The sequence below is a fragment of the Cervus elaphus genome, chromosome 24, assembly GCF_910594005.1.
Source record: "Cervus elaphus chromosome 24, mCerEla1.1, whole genome shotgun sequence".
Lineage (NCBI taxonomy): Eukaryota > Metazoa > Chordata > Mammalia > Artiodactyla > Cervidae > Cervus > Cervus elaphus.
Genome location: NC_057838.1, coordinates 13,891,502 through 13,910,384, shown reverse-complemented (window position 1 = coordinate 13,910,384; position 18,883 = coordinate 13,891,502). Strand labels below are relative to the sequence as shown.

Sequence of the window (18,883 nt, the reverse complement as noted above, 5' to 3'; positions counted from 1 at the left end):
ACAAATACAGCCATCTCCAGAAGTTAGCCAACAACTTAATTATAATGACTGGAAACAATTGAGATTTTTGCCTCAGTAAATATGCAACGTAATCATTTCCGTGTTTTCCAATCCCAGTTCAGGCCCTCCCTTTGCCTGGCCAGGCACTAGTTGGGACTGGATACCTCAGTCATGCTGGCTTGCTCCAAACGGGACCTACTGGATATGTTGCTCTTACCTGTGGGCACGGCTTCTTCCTGGCTGGATAGGGAGATGCACCCTAGGTCTAGCTTTTACTCAGGGCTTCATATTTTCAGAGCTTCCAGAGAAGCCTGCTAATTTACCACACCTGAGAACTTGCAGGGCAAGGTGTATATTTCACTGGTATGATTATTTGGCTGCAGTATTTGTTCCCTCTCTGGGAACTACAGATGTTATGCTTCAAGTGGATGCTCCAACTTTACTCACCAGGCTTTACAAGATTCTCAAAAAGCTATTTCAGCTCTTAATGCTGAACAAATACAAATACAAATTAGAAACATGGTTTTACAAAATAGATTGGCCTTATTCTGACAGCTGCACAAGGAGGAACTTGTGCCATTATTCATACCCAGTGCTGTACATATATACCTGATATGAGCACTAATGTTACTCACTTTATTAAACATATGAACAAAATGATTCAGGCTATGGATACTCCTGAATCCTCAATTGCCTCACTTTGGGAGATTCTAACTAGTTCCCCATGGTGGAAAACTATCCTAATTGTAATGATTTCAATTGCTCTGTTTTTCCTGTTTTCTCCCTCCATCTGCAACTGTGTAGCTGGATTTGTTTCTAGTTGCATGACAGCTTTTAAGTTACAAATGGTGCTCAAACTCCTGAGACTGTGGCAGCTCCCTTCAACTGTTACTTGGGTCCCTGGATCAGAGACCTTCAATATGAGGGTAAGGAGAGCATCTTGCCTCACCAATTTAGGGAAGACACCTCTTATTAGCTTGGAATCAGTTACAGAATGAGAATGACACCCCTTTCCCTAGGCAACATAATTCTCCTAAAAGAAAAGGGGGGAATGAGAGGGTAAGGAAGGCAGGCCAAGTGTCTCCAAATGGGAAGAAATAGGCTCAGACATTTTTTTATCTCTTTCTTAAGTAGCAGGAGGAAACAAACAACAAGTGTTTGGTTTTTTCTCCCTTCTCTATATGAATGTTTAAAAAGGTTTCTTTTAAAATTCTGTGTTGCCATAAAGACACCTGGTTCCACCTGAACTTAACTGTTCTCAAACCTTTAGCTAACCAATGCTATTTTCTTATGGAAACGTTTGTCTTAAGCTATGTTAATGAACTATGTATTCACCCTGTGAGGCTGTCATGGCTAACGCCATGGCAGGCAGCCTAGATTAGGAGTAGGCCTGGTTTCCCAGGGTAACATAATAATCAGGCCTCCTAGAGCCAGCCAATCAACATATGCCTAGCCAGAGAAAAGGGACCCTATCAGGGGAAAGCTGAAAGCCCCACGTTGGGCCAACAAAAATTACCTTGCAACTGTGTAACCTATCAGCTTGCGCCAACTACCCACTGTGTAACCAATCCGATTGCGCCAACTACCTGCTGCTTATTTTGACCTAATAAATACCCGAGAGAACTGGGGCTCGGGGCCTTTCTTTCTCACACACCTGGTGAGGGCGGGAGGCCCTGGCTCGAGTCAGTAATAAATTCCCCTATTGCGAGTTGCATTGTTTCGAGGAGTCTTCTTTCCTGACCGGGGACTCGGACTACGGGCAGAACATTTGGGGGCTCGTCCGGGATCCCTTGACCGGGGAAGAACGCTCTTTGGAACAAAGGGGAAAAAAAGATAGGGAATAGCACCGGTGCTCAGGCAGGTTTAGAAAAAGACCAGAGTAAATCCGAGGCCCTGCTGTGAAGCGGGAAGGTGTCTGGCGCAGAAAAAGACCAGAGTAAAGCCAAGGCCCTGCTGTGAAGCGGGAAGGTGTCTGGCGCAGAAAAAGACCAGAGTAAAGCCGAGGCCCTGCTGTGAAGCGGGAAGGTGTCTGGCGCAGAAAAAGACCAGAGTAAATCCGGGGCCCTGCTGTGAAGCAGGAAGGTGTCTGGCGTTAGGGAAAGCTTTCCATGAGGGAACGGACTGGCCGTTCCGGCTGGTGTGAGGCCACGGCCAGCGAGTGTGCTGGGAGGCAGCCAGCTCTGCGGGAAGGAGACCTCCTCTCCTAAGCCCGAATCTGGGGAACAGTGGACGCCATACGGTAAGGTGACCCTTGTTCCAGAGGATCTGTGTCGTCAGCCGATGTATGTGTGTTTTTCTGTGTAACTGCCAGCATTGTCTCCTGTCTCATTGTTCTCTGGTGTGTCGTTGTCTACTTCTTCCTATAAAGCCTTGGAGCCTCATTTCTGTTTCTGGGAGTTTCAGTGAACAGGCAGACAGTTGTCGGGGCAACTGACGAGTCCCAGCCAGGGCTACTCCCTGACGGATTCTGAAGGCCTCCCAACAAGTCAGCCCCAGTAACGGGAGCCCGAGAGGGTGAAACTCCTTTCTTTTTTTCTCGTATTCTAAACCGAGAATCTGGCCAAATAAAAACCCGTCTGTGTGGGCACAGGACAGGCACTTAAGAGCCGATAGGGCGCCTGCCACTGGAAGACTCCCGTGAAAGGATAAGGGGGTCACGGAACGGGCTAGAAACCCTTAGGGTGCCCGCCCCCAGCAAGAAAACTTCCGTGCAACGACTAAGGCACTCAAATAGTTCCACGAAGCATACCACAAGCCCAACCTCCTGGCCGCCACCACTCCCGATAGGATTTATTGGTGGTAATTCTTGGTGACTTTCTTCTGACTCTCGCTATGGGGCAAGAAAATCTACCTCATTCTCTCTCATGACTGATCATTTCTCGGATGTCAGGGCTAGAGCATATGAACTGTCGCTACTGGTTACAAAGAGTAAATTAATAACCTTTTGCTCTGCAGAGTGGCCTGCCTTCCAGGTTGGATGGCCTTCAGAAGAAACTTTTCAACCTTCTATTATTCGGGCAGTGAAAAAGAAAAAGTTATGGCTCCTGATCCCTGGGGCCACCCGAGCCAAGTCCCATATGTTATGGTCTAGCAAGATCTAGTAAAAGATCTGCCCGAATGGTTAAAACCTTTTGTTCACAAACTCCCTGATTCTCCTAATGCACAGGCCCTAGTTATGAAAACTCCCACTGCCCCAGAGGAAGCCAAGAAGAATAAGGGCCCAAAACTGGTCTTGCAGGAATCCTCGGACTGGAACCTGATTGACTTGGAGACAGAAATTAGGCCCCCACCATATGCCCCTCCTCCGTTGCAGGTTCCCCCGGGGGGAAGAGCCCCCCCCCCCCAATGAATCAGAAGGGACAAGGGAATCCCGACCCCGGAGAAAGAATAGAGGAAATAGGGGTGAGCAGGATCATGGGGAACCTTCATCTACTGTACAGGCACTCCCCGTCCGGGTGGGACCAGCTAACCCGGACGGAGAGCGAACCTAGCAATACTGGCCCTTTTCCCATTTTGTTCACTCATAACCCCACCTGGGATGATTGCCAGCAGCTGTTGCAGGTGCTCTTCAACACGGAAGAACGGGAGTGAATCCTGGCAGAGGCGCGGAAACGGGTCCCGGGGGTCAACAGGAGACCAACCACCCAGCCTCATCTCGTGGATGAGAGGTTTCCTCTGTTGCGGCCTAACTGGGATTTTGAGCGAGTGGAAGGTAGGGAGTGTCTCCGAGTGTACCACCAGACTCTAATGGCTGGCCTGCGGGCCGCAGCTAGGAAGCCGACAAATTTGGCAAAGGTAAATTTAGTAAGGCAAGAGCCCACTGAGAGCCCGTCAGCCTTCCTAGAGAGGCTAATGGAAGCCTTTAGGCAATATACACCCATGGACCCCCAGGCTGAGGAATCATGCGCTGCAGTTCTACTAGTGTTTGTGAATCAGGCAGCCCCAGATATTAAGAGGAAATTACAAAAGATAGAGGGGTTAGGAGAGCAGACAATACAAGACTTACTGAAAGCAGCTGAAAAGATAGTTAATAATAGGGAGACCCCAGAAGAAAGGGAGGAACGACTTCGTCGGGAGGAAAGGGAACTAGCTGAGAAGATCAGGAAAGAAGATAGGGAACATAGGGCAAAAGAAAACTGGAAGAACCAGAGACAGCTAACCAAGATTCTTTTTGCGGGGATGAAGGCCGGAACAGAATTGAGGGAGCCTCGAGACCCCCAGACGGGAGAAACAGAGAGACCAAAAAGGCAGGCCCTAAAGAAAGATCAGTGCGCTTACTGCAAAGAACGGGGGCGCTGGAAAAATGAGTGCCCTAAGAGGGACCCGAAGAAAAGAACAACCCAGAGAGAGAATTTCCCCTGGAACTCGAGTTCTATATGCGGGGGAAGACAGTGACTAGGGGAGTCAAGACTCGACACCCCTCCCCGAGTCCTGGGTAACCATACATGTAGAGGGGAAACCCGTTGGCTTTATGGTGGACACTGGCGCCCAACACTTTGTTTTAAATAAAAAACTGGGACCAATGTCTAAGAAAACCAGCTTGGTGCAGGGAGCCACGGGGACAAAAAAAATATTGTTGGACCACAGAACGGAAAGTAAATTTGGGGACCCATCAGGTGTCCCATTTGTTTTTGGTGATACCAGAATGCCCAGCCCCTCTACTTGGACGGGACTTGTTGACTAAAGTTAATGCTCAGATCCATTTTGACCCTGGGGGAATGTCAGTCACGGATGGACTTGGACAGCCGATACATGTCTTGTCTCTAGCTTTAAGAGATGAATACAGACTTTTTGTGCCTAAGCCCTCAGAGGTTATAGCACTGGATGTACAACTGTGGGTCCACAAATATCCGTTGGCATGGGCAGAAACAGCAGGAATGGGACTGGCTAAACAGAGACATCCGGTCGTCATCGAATTAAAAGCTGAAGCGACTCCTGTGAGGGTGAAGCAATATCCTATGAGCCAGGAGGCTCGGCGGGGGATCACTCCCCACATTCGACGGCTCATGGATGCCGGAATTCTCAAGCGGTGCCAATCCCCTTGGAACACCCCCTTACTACCGGTGAAGAAGCCAGGGAGTACGGATTACAGACTTGTCCAGGACCTACGAGAAGTCAACAAGCGGGTGAGTGACATACACCCTACTGTCCCCAACCCGTATACCCTCCTGAGCAGTTTGCTGCCTGAGTACACTTGGTACACTGTGTTGGACTTGAAAGATGCTTTTTTTCAGCCTACCCCTGGTGGCCCAGAGCCAGGAAATATTTGCTTTTGAGGGGACTGAGGGGGAAGGCCAACCGGTAGTACAACTAACTTGGACCCGCCTCCCACCAGGGTTCAAAAACTCCCCTACCTTGTTTAACGAGGCTTTGAGTAAAGACCTCTATGAATATCGGACTCGCCACCCAGAGGTCATCCTGCTGCAATATGTGGATGACCTTATGTTGGCTGGAACCACAGAAGAGGCATGCAGCTGTGCCACTGGTGACCTCTTACAGACTCTAGGCACCTTGGGATATCATGCTAGCACAAAGAAGGTGCAAATATCCTGGCAAGAGGTCACCTATTTGGGGTATAAGATCAGGCAGGGGCAAAGGTGGCTAACTCAGGCCATGAAGGAAACAATATTGCAGGTACCAGAGCCCAAGACCCCTCGCCAGGTGAGAGAGTTTTTAGAGACTGTTGGATATTGTAGACTATGGATCATGGGGTTTGCTGAGAAGGCCCGGCCCTTATATGAGGGAAGTAAAGAGACCCCAAACTGGACTTGGACTGAGCCAAGGAAACAGGCTTTCCAGACACTCAGACGGGCCCTACTAAAAGCGGCCAGCCGGGACTATGCCGCCCCCATATTAGCCATGGGACTTCCACCTCCTGGTATGGGGACTCTGCCACCAGTCCCCGACTATTCCCTCCCTGACCTCATTTGGATCAACGAGGATACCACCCTCCAGAAGAATAACAAAGATGGATGGTACTGAGATCAAAACAACAACCTGATATTGCCTGCCATCCTGGGTCGTCACCTATGTGAACACCTGCACACAACTACACACTTGGGAGAGAAAAAGACCTTGACTCTTCTCCAGACAGCCTGCCTCAGGTTCCCTTGACAAAATGCAACTGTACGAGAAATAATCCAGGCTTGCAAAGCATGCCAGCTGATGAGGACAGGGAAGAGGCAGCACACTGGAACGAGGTACCGAGGGGAAGAGCCAGGGCAACACTGGGAGATAGATTTCACTGAGGTAAGACCAGGCAAGTATGGGTATTGCTATCTGTTGGTTCTGGTAGATACCTTCTCGGGGTGGGTAAAAGCCTTCCCCACTAAGGGAGAGACAGCAACAGTGGTTGCTAAAAAGATCTTAGAGGAGATAGTGCCTAGGTATGGGCTGCCAGTGACTATGGGCTCAGATAACAGACCTGCCTTTGTGAGCCAGATTGTACAAGGGCTGGCCCAAGCCCTGGGGACAAAATGGAAGTTACATTGTGAATATAATCCCCAGAGCTCAGGACAGGTTGAGAGAATGAATCGGACCCTAAAAGAAACTCTGACAAAGTTGGCAATAGAGACTGGCTGGGACTGGGTGACCCTCCTTCCCTTCGCGCTCTTTCGAGCGCGTAACACCCCTTATAAGCTGAATCTTACCCCTTTTGAGATTCTGTATGGAAGACCCCCTCCTGTGTGTCCTATATTTGAGGGAAAATGCCTACCACCCCCTACCTTGGGACAATTCCAGCAATCACTGATGGCATTAAGCAAGGTGCATAGCCATGTTTAGAAATTAATTTGAGAGATACACGAGGGAACAAGCAAGGGGACCATCCCCTCACATAATATTGGCCCGGGTGATTGGGTTTGGGTAAAACGACACCAATCTAAAGCATTAGAACCTAGATGGAAAGGCCCTTATGTTGTTCTCCTTACCACTCCTACTGCTGTTAAGGTCAACGGGATCGGGCCCTAGGTTCACTGCAATCACGTGCAGCAAGCCACCCCAGAAGAACAGGAGAAGATGCAAGCAGAATGGGAGGCAAGACCTCACCCGTCAAATCTTTTGAAACTGAAACTCGTACGACGGGAGCCCTCTTAACTCTCCTGCTGATAACAGTTTTCATTGGCCCAGGAGGAACCAGCCACAACCCCCATCAGCCAGCTAACCTGACTTGGGTGATCTACAATCCTGAGACTGGAGAAGTGCATAATTCGAGGTCCAGCTTGGCCCCAAAGGGACATGGTGGCCAGTACTGACCTTTGATTTGTGCGTGCTGGTGGCTGACGGTAATGGGTTTGGTCCCCACCAACAGACCAAGTTCTTTGCCCACGGCTCTTTCGGTCTGTTCACCTGTAACTGTGAGAGAAAAGGCCCACAGTACTACGAACAGGTGCCTGTCTATGTCTGCCCGGGGGGGGAAGAGGGATCAGAACCAAAATGAAAAATGTGGGGAAATTGACTCTTTTTATTGCGCCGCTTGGGGTTGCAAAACCAAGGGAACAGTCCATTTCGCACCTCCAAGAATCCTTGAGCTCCTTGGCTGAAGTAATGTTACAGAATAGGAGAGGTTTAGATTTGCTGTTTCTGCAACAAGGAAGAGTATGTGCAGCACTGAGAAAAGAATGCTGTTTCTATATCGACCATTCAGGGGTGGTACAAAAATCTCTCTAAAAAGTAAGAGAGGGACTAGCCCAGCAGAAGAGAGAACGAAAAGCCCAACAAGGCTAGTTTAAATCTTGGTTTCAGCACTCCCCCTGGTTGACCACTTTGATTTCCACCCTCCTGGGTCCACTCATAGTATTAATATTGTTACTGACCTTTGGTCCATGCATTTTAAACCGTCTGGTCTCATTTATTAGGGAGCGCCTAAATACCATCCAAATTATGGTATTGAGACAACAATATCAGTCAATTTCACAGAGTAAAGAGGAAGATTCCTCTACTTGAACAACAGACAGGGGGGAAATGTGAGGCTGTCACGGCTAACGCCATGGCAGGCAGCCTAGATTAGGAGTAGGCCTGGTTTCCCAGGGTAACATAATAATCAGGCCTCCTAGAGCCAGCCAATCAGCATATGCCTAGCCAGAGAAAAGGGAACCTATCAGGGGAAAGCTGAAAGCCCCACGTTGGGCCAACAAAAATTACCTTGCAACTGTGTAACCTATCAGCTTGCGCCAACTACCCACTGTGTAACCAATCCGATTGCGCCAACTACCTGCTGCTTATTTTGACCTAATAAATACCCGAGAGAACTGGGGCTCGGGGCCTTTCTTTCTCACACACCTGGTGAGGGCGGGAGGCCCTGGCTCGAGTCAGTAATAAATTCCCCTATTGCAAGTTGCATTGTTTCGAGGAGTCTTCTTTCCTGACCGGGGACTCGGACTACGGACAGAACACACCCTACACTCTGTCTTCGCGTTGTTCCCCTAAGACTCAGAACCCACTTGACAAACCAGCATGTTTTACTCATGCAAGTGTTCTCTTAAGCTATGTTAATGAGACTGTATTTGCTTGGAAACTTGCCTTTCTTCAAGATTCTTACCCATCATTGTATGGCCCGGGACAACTCTCCTTGTGCCAATGTTATCTCAAAACGCATGTTGTGGGTGAGGGGCCTGGTGCCAATCTCTGAGTTTTGAGACATTTCATTTCTCTAATTAGCAGACTGCTAGTAGCTATATAACATCTGGCTAAAGAATAGCAGCGGGGCACTCTTTCTGCCCCCTTCTGTCAGAAGTTTTCTCTATCTCTTTCATACTTTAATAAAACTTTATTACACAAAAAATCTGAGTGACCAAGCCTGGTCATTGGCCCCAGATTGAATTCCTCTCCTCCAGAGGCCAAGAATCCTGGCGTCTTTCATGGCTCAACAACAACCTTTAACATACTATTCATTTTGAACTCAGTTTCTGCTGGGGAGCATAGAGTAGGGTATTGTTTTTACCTACTCTGTCCCTCTTTTAGTTGGTATATTCAAGCATTTACATTTCATGTAATTATTGCTGGGCTAGAGAAGCAAAAAGCAAAGGAGAAAAGGAAAGATAGTCCTACTTGAATGCAGAGTTCCAAAGAATAGCAAGGAGAGATAAGAAAGCCTTCCTCAGCAATCAAGGCAAAGAAATAGAGAAAAACAATAGAATGGGAAAGACTAGAGATCTCTTCAAGAAAATTAGAGATACCAAGGGAACATTTCATGCAAAGATGGGCTCAATAAAGGGTAGAAATGGTATGGACCAACAGAAGCAGAAGATATTAAGAAGAGGTGGCAAGAATACACAGAAGAATTGTACAAAAAAGATCTTCATGACCCAGATAATCACAGTGGTGTGATCACTGACCTAGAGCCAGACATCCTGGAATGTGAAGTCAGGTGGGCTTTAGAAAGCATCACTATGAACAAAGCTAGTGGAGGTGATGGAATTCCAGTTGAGCTATTTCAAATCCTGAAAGATGATGTTGTGAAAGTGCTTCACTCAACATGCCAGTAAATTTGGAAAACTCAGCAGTGACCACAGGACTGGAAAAGGTCAGTTTTCATTCCAATTCCAAAGAAAGGCAATCCCAAAGAATGCTCGAACACAACTGCACTCATCTCACACACTAGTGAAGTAATGCTCAAAATTCTCCAAGCCAGGCTTCAGCAATACGTGAACCGAGAACTTCCAGATGTTCAAGCTGGTTTTAGAAAAGGCAGAGGAACCAGAGATCAAACTGCCAACATCCGCTGGATCATCGAAAAAGAAAGAGAGTTCCAGAAAAACATCTATTTCTGCTTTATTGACTATGCCAAAGTCTTTGACTGTGTGGATCACAATAAACCTGTGGAAAATTCTGAAGGAGATGGGAATACCAGACCACCTGACCTGCCTCTTGAGAAACCTATGTGCAGGTCAGGAAGCAACAGTTAGAACTGGACATGGACCAAGGGACTGGTTCCAAATAGCAAAAGGAGTATGTCAAGGCTGTATATTGTCACCCTGTTTATTTAACTTATATGCAGGGTACATCATGAGAAACGCTGGGCTGGAAGCAGCACAAGCTGGAATCAAGATTGCCGGGAGAAATATCAATAACCTCAGATATGCAGATAACACCACCCTTATGGCAGAAAGTGAAGAGGAACTGAAAAGCCTCTTGATGAAAGTGAAAGAGGAGAGTGAAAGAGTTGGCTTAAAGCTCAACACTCAGAAAACTAAGATCATGGCATCTGGCCCCATCACTTCATGGGAAATAGATGGGGAAACAGTGGGAGCAGTGTCAGACTTTATTTTTTTGGACTCCAAAACCACTGCAGATGGTGACTGCAGCCATGAAATTAAAAGACGCTTACTCCTTGGAAGGAAAGTTAGGACCAACCTAGACAGCATATTAAAAAGCAGAGACATTACTTTGCCAACAAAGGTCCATCTAGTCAAGGCTATGGTTTTTTCAGTGGTCATGTATGGATGTGAGAGTTGGACTGTGAAGAAAGCTGAGCGCCAAAGGATTGATGCTTTTGCACTGTGGTGTTGGAGAAGACTCTTGAGAGTCCCTTGGACTGCAAGGAGATCCAACCAGTCCATCCTAAAGGAGATCCGTCCTGGGTGTTCATTGGAAGGACTGATGCTGAAGCTGAAACTCCAATACTTTGGCCACCTCATGCGAAGAGTTGACTCATTGGAAAAGACCCTGATGCTGGGAGGGATTGGGGGCAGGAGAAGGGGATGACAGAGGATGAGATGGCTGGATGGCATCACCAACTCAATGGATATGAGTTTGAGTAAGCTCCAGGAGTTGGTGATGGACAGGGAGGCCTGGCGTGCTGTGATTCATGGGGTCGCAGAGTCGGACACGCCTGAGCGACTGAACTGAACTGAATTGAGAACTTCAGTGGGATTTGTTTTTTCTATTGTATTCCTTTGGGTTACTTGTACCATTTTTAGAATTCCATTTTATCAATAGTGGTTTTGTATCTCTTTCTGTAGCTATTTAGTTCTTGTATTATATTATGTATACGTAAGCTTTCATAGTCCTCTGGTGTCAAGATTTCACCAGTTCCAGTGAAGTGCAAAAAACTTTACTCCTTTAAGATCCTGTATTATTAGTTGTTCAGTTGCTAAGTCATGTCCGAATATTTGCAACCCCTAAACTGCAGCAAAGCAGGCTTCCCTGTCCTTCACTATCTCCTGGCGTTTGCTCAAACTCATGTCCATTGAATCAGTGATGCTATCTAACCATCTCATCCCCTTCTGTCCCTTTCTCCTCTTGTCCTCAATCTTTCCCAGCATCAGGATCTTTTCCAATGAGTTGGTTCTACCCATAAGGTGGCCAAATTATTGGAGCTTCAGCTTCAGCCTCAGTCCTTCCAGTGAATGTTCAGCACTGATTTCCTTTAGGATGGACTGGTTGGATCTTCTTGCTGTCCAAGGGAATCTCAGGAGTCTTCTCCAGCACAGTTCAAAAGCATCAGTTCTTCAGCACTCAGCCTTCTTTATGGCCCAATTCTCACAACCATATGTTACTGGAAAAACTATAGCTTTGACCATACAGACTTCTGTCAGCAGAAGTCTTTTTAATACACTTTTAAATACACTTTTTCACAGCTTTTTCTTCCAAGGAGCAAGGGTCTTTTAATTTCATGGCTGCAGTCACCGTCCACAGTGACTTTGGAGCCCAAGAAAATAAAATCTGTCACTGCTTCCATTTTCACCCCTTCTATTTGCCATGAAGTGATGGGGTCAGATGCCATAATATTTTTGAATGTTGAGTTTTAAGACAGCTCTTTCACTCTCTTCTTTCACCTTCAAGAGACTCTTCAGTTTCTCACTTTCTGCCATTAGGGTGGTGTCACCTGCATATCTGAGATTGCTGGTATTTTTCCCAGCAATCTTGACTCCAGCTTGTGAATCATCCAGCCCAGCATTTTGCATGATGTACTCTGCATATAAGTTAAATAAGCAGGGTGACAATATACAGCCTTGATGTATTCCTTTCCCAATTTGGAACCAGGCCATTTTTCCATGTCTGATTCTAACTGTTGCTGCTTGTTCTGCAAACAGATTTCCCAGGAGACAGGTAAGGTGGTCTGGTATCTGGATCTTTCTAAGAATTTTCCACAGTTTATTGTGATCCATATAGTCAAAAGACCATATAGTCAAAAGTTCATTAGTGTAGTCAATGAAGCAGATGTTTTTTTGGAATTCCCTTGCTTTTTCTATGATCCAACGGATGCTGGTAATTTGATCTCTGGTTCCTATGCCTTTTCTTAATACAGCTTGTACATTTGTAAGTTCTTGGTTCATATACTATTGAAGCCTAACTTGAAAAATTTTGAGCATTATCTTGCTAGAATGTGAAATGAGTGCAATTGTATGGTAGTTACTATCAGACAATGTTATAATTTTGCCTCAGTGAAATACAATTTAGAAAACTTAAGAAAAAATTCCACTGTATTAACTAATATATTTAGTCTTTGTATTGTTCAATCTCCTTTCCTAATGTTTCAAGTTTCCTCTTTTCATCATTTCCTTTCCAATTCAAGAAGCTCCTTCAGGTCTTTTACTTTTTTTTAAATAAGGCAGATCTACTAGAGACAAATCCTTCTAGTTTTCCTTTGTCTGAGAATGTCTTGATATCCAACCCCTTTATTCCTGAAGAGTATTTTCACTGCATATCAAATTGTGAATTACAGTTCTTTGTTTTCAGCACTTGGAAATGTGATGCCCCTTCTTTCTGGCCTCTTTGGTTTCTGATAAGAAACTTGCTATGATTCAAATTGCTTTTCAGTTATAGGTAAAGTATTATTTTTTTCTTTTCACTTTCAAGATTTTTCACCATTAGTTTTCAGAAATTTAATTATGATGTATCTTGGCAAGATATTTTTGGGGGTGTATCCTATTTGGGGTTAGCTCAGCTTCTTGAATTTGTAGGTTTATGTCTTTCACCAAATTTGTTTTGTTTTGACCATTATTTATTCAAATAACTTTTCAACCCCACACTCTTTCTTCTCGCCCTCTAGGACACAGATGAAATAAATATTAGATCATTTGTTATACTACCACAGATCCGTGGGGCTCTATTTACTTTTTTTCCAACCTATTATTCTCTGCTGGTTAATTTCTATTGCTTTATCTTTACTTTCACTGATCCTTTCAGTATTGTTTCCACTCTGCTGTTGAGTCCATCTAGTGAGCTTACTATTTCCTTTATTGTTCAGTTTTAAAATTTCCATTTGATTTTTTATATTTTGTACTTCTTTGCTGAGACTTTACAGCTTTGTTTCAAGCATTTTCATAAACTTTCATTAAAGTATTTTTATCATGCCTGCTTTAATCCTTTGTCAGATAATTCCCATCTCTGTATCAAGACAACTGTCTTGTCTTACTCAAGTTAAGATAGTCCTGATTTTTGGTATCAGTGGTTTTCATTTGTACCCTGGACATTTTTGTGTTTTGGTTTTTTTTTTGGGGGGGGGGACATTTTTGATTACTACATTATGTGACTGGGATCCTACTTAAATCTGTTTTACAGGTGCCTCTGACATCAGCACAGAAAGGCAGACCTCACCCCATTTCTGCCAAGTCGGGGTGAAAGTCCACCACCCTGGCTGGGAGAGTATGATAATTAATTTTATGTTTCAACTTGAATAGGCTACAGAATGCCTAGAGAGCTTAAGACTATTTTTGGATGTCTGTGTTTCCAGAAGCAATTACTAGCACTTGAATTGGTGGGCTGAATAAAGCTAACAGTCCTCCCCAAAGTGGGTGGATATCATCCAATCTATCAAGAGCCTGAACAGAACAAAAGTTCAAGCCTGAATGCTTGAGTTTAAGATACCAATCTTCTCCTGCCCTTAGTGTTTCTGGTCAATCTCTTCTTTACACCTCCCTCTAGTTTCTCAGGAGAACCCTAATACCAAGTGCCAGTTTGGGGGTGGGGGAGAATGCCTTGCAATTGTTCCCTACATTACTTTCAAAAACACTAAAGAGGAAAGGTCTCCTTACCACTGGGTGATCATGACAATCCCAGCTCCTCTTAGCCTTTTCTGAAATCATATCAGCAAGACTATCATGGACGTCTAGGGTCCCCACTTAACCTATGCTGAGGGGGATAAGGGCCCACTTTCTTCCACCATGTTTGGCTGCAGTCAAGCAGTTATTGTCTGTAAGTTTTCTGTCTTGCTAAGTTGCTTCTTTCTTGGTCCTTATTTATTTTCCCCCAAAGTCCTTATGTTGAAGCCCCCAGTGTGGCTATACTGGGAGATGGGGTTTCTAAATAATAATTAAAGTTAATGAAGTCATAATATTGGGCTTTGATTCAACAGGACTAATATCCTTATATAAAGCACACCAGAGAACTAGCACTTTCCCCACCCAGACCCCTCCCTAAGTACACACACCAAAAAATGACCATGTAAATATATAGTGAGAAGGAGGCCATCTACATACCAGGAAGGGAGCCATCACTGGAAACCACAAATCAGCTAGACCCTTGATCTTGTACTTCTAACCTCCAGAACTGTAAGAAAACAAATTCCTGCTGTTTAAGTCACCCAGTCTGTGGTACTTATGACAGTCCTAGCAAACTAATACAGATTGCCTTGGCTCAAAGTTTCCCATGGGGTTGCAATCAAACTGTCAGCCAGGATCATCCCAAGGATCAACTCCACGCTCACTAACATGGTATTGGCAGGATTCAGTTTCTTGTGGGATGCTGGACCAAGGACCTGTATTTCACTGGCTATTGCTAGGAGGCCTCTCTCAGTTCCATGGCACAGGGGTCTCTCCACAGGGCAGCTAACAATATGGTAGCTGGTTTCCATCACAGCAAGGAACTGAAGGAGCAAGGGAATAAGAGAATGCGAGAGCAAGTGTCTGCTCAAGATGGAAGCCAGGCTTTTACTTAAACCCTAATCTCAGCAGTGACATCCCATCACCTTTTCTTTTCGTTAGAAATGTCACTAAATCTAGCCCACACCCAAGGAGAGATTTTAAAAGGGCCTGAATACTAGGAGGTAGGTATTATCAGAGGCCATCTTAGAGGCTCCCTACAAGGTCTCAATGGCCAAATTTGGGACAAATTGAGCAGCATAATAAATGATGACACTAATGGATTAAAATTGATAGAATAAAAATCCATGAATCCATACTGCTATATAAAACAATTGAATAAATAAACACAAATCTTCAACACATGGTGAGATTATGTCCTCATAAACCCATCATAAGTTGAATATACATTTAATACACCTAATTTACTGGACACCACAGTTCAGCCAAGCCTATCTTAAATGTGCTCAGAACACAGTAATCTAAAGTTGGAAAAAGTCATCTAACACAAAACCTATAATAAACTACTGAATATCTCATGTATTTTATTGAATACTATAAAAATCCAGGATGGATGTATGGAATGGTTGCAAGTGTATTGGTTGTTTACCTTTCCGACTGTGTGGCTGACAGCTTCATTGTCACTCCCCAGCATCACAAGAGTATCATACTACTTATCGCCAGCTCAGGAAATGATCAAAGTTCAAAATTCCATGTACAGTTTGTCCTCAACTTTTGCTTTTGCAAAGCACAAAATTATAAATTGAATCACTGTAAGTCAGGGACTGTCTGTAAATAAATAGAGGGGAAAGGACACAGCTATTCCTTACAGTAGAATTACATTTAACAACGGTAGAAAGAAAATTACCATTAGGTATATACCACATTAATAAATGCCATGAGCAAGAATAGAATCTAAAATTACAGGATGAAATTCTGATTTTTAAAAATAAGGTAAATGCAAAGTCTTAAATTTTCTCCCCACAGGCTACTTATTAATTTATAAAGAAAAATTTTAAGTTTATAGTACAGAAATCTGATAAATAACCAGGCTTAACCAGTAATGACATCAATTTCATATACCTGTAATATGCTGCACCAAGAAAGATACAACATCACTTCTGTAATATGTCTTGCCAAAAATGCATAACCTAAATTTCATCAACCAGAAAACCCAAACTGAGGGACATCTTACAAAATAGTTTTCCAATACTCTTCAAGTGTCAAGGACATCAAAGACAAACTAAAGAATTGTCTAAGATTGCAGGTGGCTAAGATGACAGGAAAAACAAACACATGGGATCCTAAATCGGATCTTGACCAGAAAAAGGACAGTTTGGGTAGTGAAATTTAAATGAAGTCTGTAAATTAGAAAATAGTATTGCATAGGTGTTAATTTTCTCAATTAATTAGTTATGTAATATGCAAACATTAAAAGCTGGATGAAAGGTATACAAGAACCCTGTGTATTTGTTATTATATTTCAGTATTGCCTGCCTGCTAAGATGCTTCAGTTGTGTCCGACTTTTTGCGACCCTAAGGACCACAGACTGACAGGCTCCTGCCCATGGGATTCTCCAGGCAAGGATACTGGAGTGGGATGCCATTTCCTTCTCCAGGGGAATCTTCCTGACCTAGGGATTGAATTCATGTGTCTTACATCTCCTGAAATGGGAGGCAGGTTCTTTACTACTAGTGCCACCTGGAAAGCCCATGTGTAATTTAACCACTAGCAATAACTCCTCTAGTCCTCTTCAGCACTAGGCAACTACCAATATATTTTGTCTCAAAACAGTTGCCTATTCTGAACACTTTATATAAATGGAATCATATGGAAATATAAGATTTTTGTAACCAGCTTCTTTCATTTAGCATGTTTTCAAGGTTCATCCCGTTATATGCTGAATTGTGTCCCCCCAAAAGGTGCTGATGTTCTAATAAGGCCAGTACCTATGAAAAGTGCCTTTATTTGAAATTTGGATCTTTGCAGATATCAAGTAAAGATGAGGTCATTAGGTGTGGTGAGTCCTAATCCAATGATTGAGTCCTTATAAAAAGGGGAAATTTGGACACAGAGGTAAGACACACACAAGAGGAAAAGATGTTGAACTTTTTTATGTGCTTTATTGACCATTTCTCTTCTTCGAAGAAATTTCTACTTGAATCGTTTCCCTAGTTTTTAATCAGTTTATATTTTTTATTGAGTTGCAAGAGTGTATATATACTGAATGCATGCACGCACACTTGTATCCAACTCTTTGCGATCCCATTGACTGTACCCTGCCAGGTTCCTCTGTTCATGGGATTCCCCAGACAAGAATGCTGGTGTAAGTCGCCATTTCCCCCTCTAGGGGATCTTCCCGATCCAGGGATTGAACCTGCATCTCCTGCATTGCAGGTGATTCTTTACTGCTTGAGCCATCTGGGCAAGAATTCTGGATACTGAATCTTTATCAAATACATGATTTGCAAGTATTTTCTCCCATTCTGTGGGTTGTCTTCTTGCTTTCTTGATGGTGCTATTTAAAGCACAAGAGTTTTACAATGTTATATCTGGTTTCCAATACTTCTGTACATCTAAAATTACTTCAACATTAAAAAAAAACTAAAAATCTATGTAAGAAGTTTGGAAGACTGTGCTCTAGACTACCAAAAGGAAGGAGAAGTGGAATTTTTCCTTTGCTGTTAAATACAATTCTGTTTCTTTTCCTCTTTTTTTTTCCCCAGATTATACAAGTGATGCAAATTCTCTGGAAATTAACATTAGTAAACTCACCATCCAGAGATAATTATCACTGTCACTGAGTGTTATATTCTCACACAAATATATAAATATTTATAAAAATTGAGGAGCACTTGTTCTTTGCAGGCAGAACTATTGTGATGCCATGTGACACCAAGGAGAGGTAGTGGTGGCTTGAATTGACTCTGTAGGTGAGTGATGACTGTACTTTAGGAGAAAAAGAAAGTTTTATAGAGGGCAACCAGAAGTAAAGGAATGTCAAGGGAGTAGTGAGTAAACTCTTGATACTAAGCCAGACTGGATGACATTGGATTTTGAAGGGCTTTACACTGCAATGGATGTGATCCATGCAGGCCGCGGGGCATCCTTAAGGACTTCCGGACAAAGACGGCTGCAGACAATGTAAATGTCTGTGATACACTTCATATTCTGAGTACTCACAGACCTGTGACCTGGTTGGTCACAGCCTCAGTTACACCTTTGATCTTCTAGTTGTACCCCCTTTCACTCTCAAAATGCCTAAGTTTGGGGGATAAATATCATCATCTACATACACACACATAAAATATTCTATTTTAATTCACTAAAAAAAAATGTACATTGGCTGTGAGGCAGGAGGTAGATAGGCCCAGGCAATTGGAGATTCATTCCCTATAGACTGAAAAACTCCAAGATGAGAACAAGACAATTAGGGGGTGGAAGTTGGGCCTTTACAGTATAATCCATCTTGGCTAAGAGATGCATGTGCACACATGGGTGGATCCTGAGATATACCAAATATGGGCTGTGAAACAGGAGAATCAAAATGATTGGCCAAAGGAAACCCAGAAGAAATGCCCCATAAAAGTAATTTTAACTACCTTGAGGGTGTGACTCTGCCACTCACTCTCAGTCTGCCTGTCTGTCTATCCACAGTCCTGTATTCTTTTCCCTCCTAGTAAACCCTTTATTTGCGTCACTACTTTCCTTCTTTGGGGCAATTCTTCTCTGCAAAGCCAAAGACCCAGGGCCTTTGTCACTGATCACATGTCTAGTGGTTAGGATTTGGTGCTGTCACTGCCAGGACCCTGCCTCAGCCCAGGGAACACACGCCCCGCTCTAAGCCCTATTGCTGGCACCCTAGATGAGCTGCAACCATTAAACTGACTTTACGACACACGTTAACTGTTCCTAATCCCAAAACTCTGACCAAGATGCCTGTCAGGTTTTAAGGAGGAAAAAGACACAGTTTAAGTTTAGATATGCACACTTTTGAGGCCGTGGTTCTCAACCTTGGCTATCCATCAAAATAGACTGAAACATTACTGAAAACGCACAACTCCAAGCCCACTGCGTA

At 44.0% G+C, this 18,883-nt stretch overlaps 1 long non-coding RNA gene across 1 annotated transcript in view; it reads right to left on the bottom strand.

The window, feature by feature from the left end:
- LOC122683268 overlaps window positions 1-18,883 on the bottom strand; it is a 36,776-nt gene that overhangs the window by 17,681 nt on the left and 212 nt on the right. Inside the window, exons 2-3 of the long non-coding RNA XR_006337664.1 lie at window positions 15,415-15,593; window positions 14,424-14,493 (exon numbers count right to left, since the gene is read on the bottom strand). This is a non-coding gene — a long non-coding RNA (uncharacterized LOC122683268). The remainder of the gene's footprint in view (window positions 1-14,423; window positions 14,494-15,414; window positions 15,594-18,883) is intronic.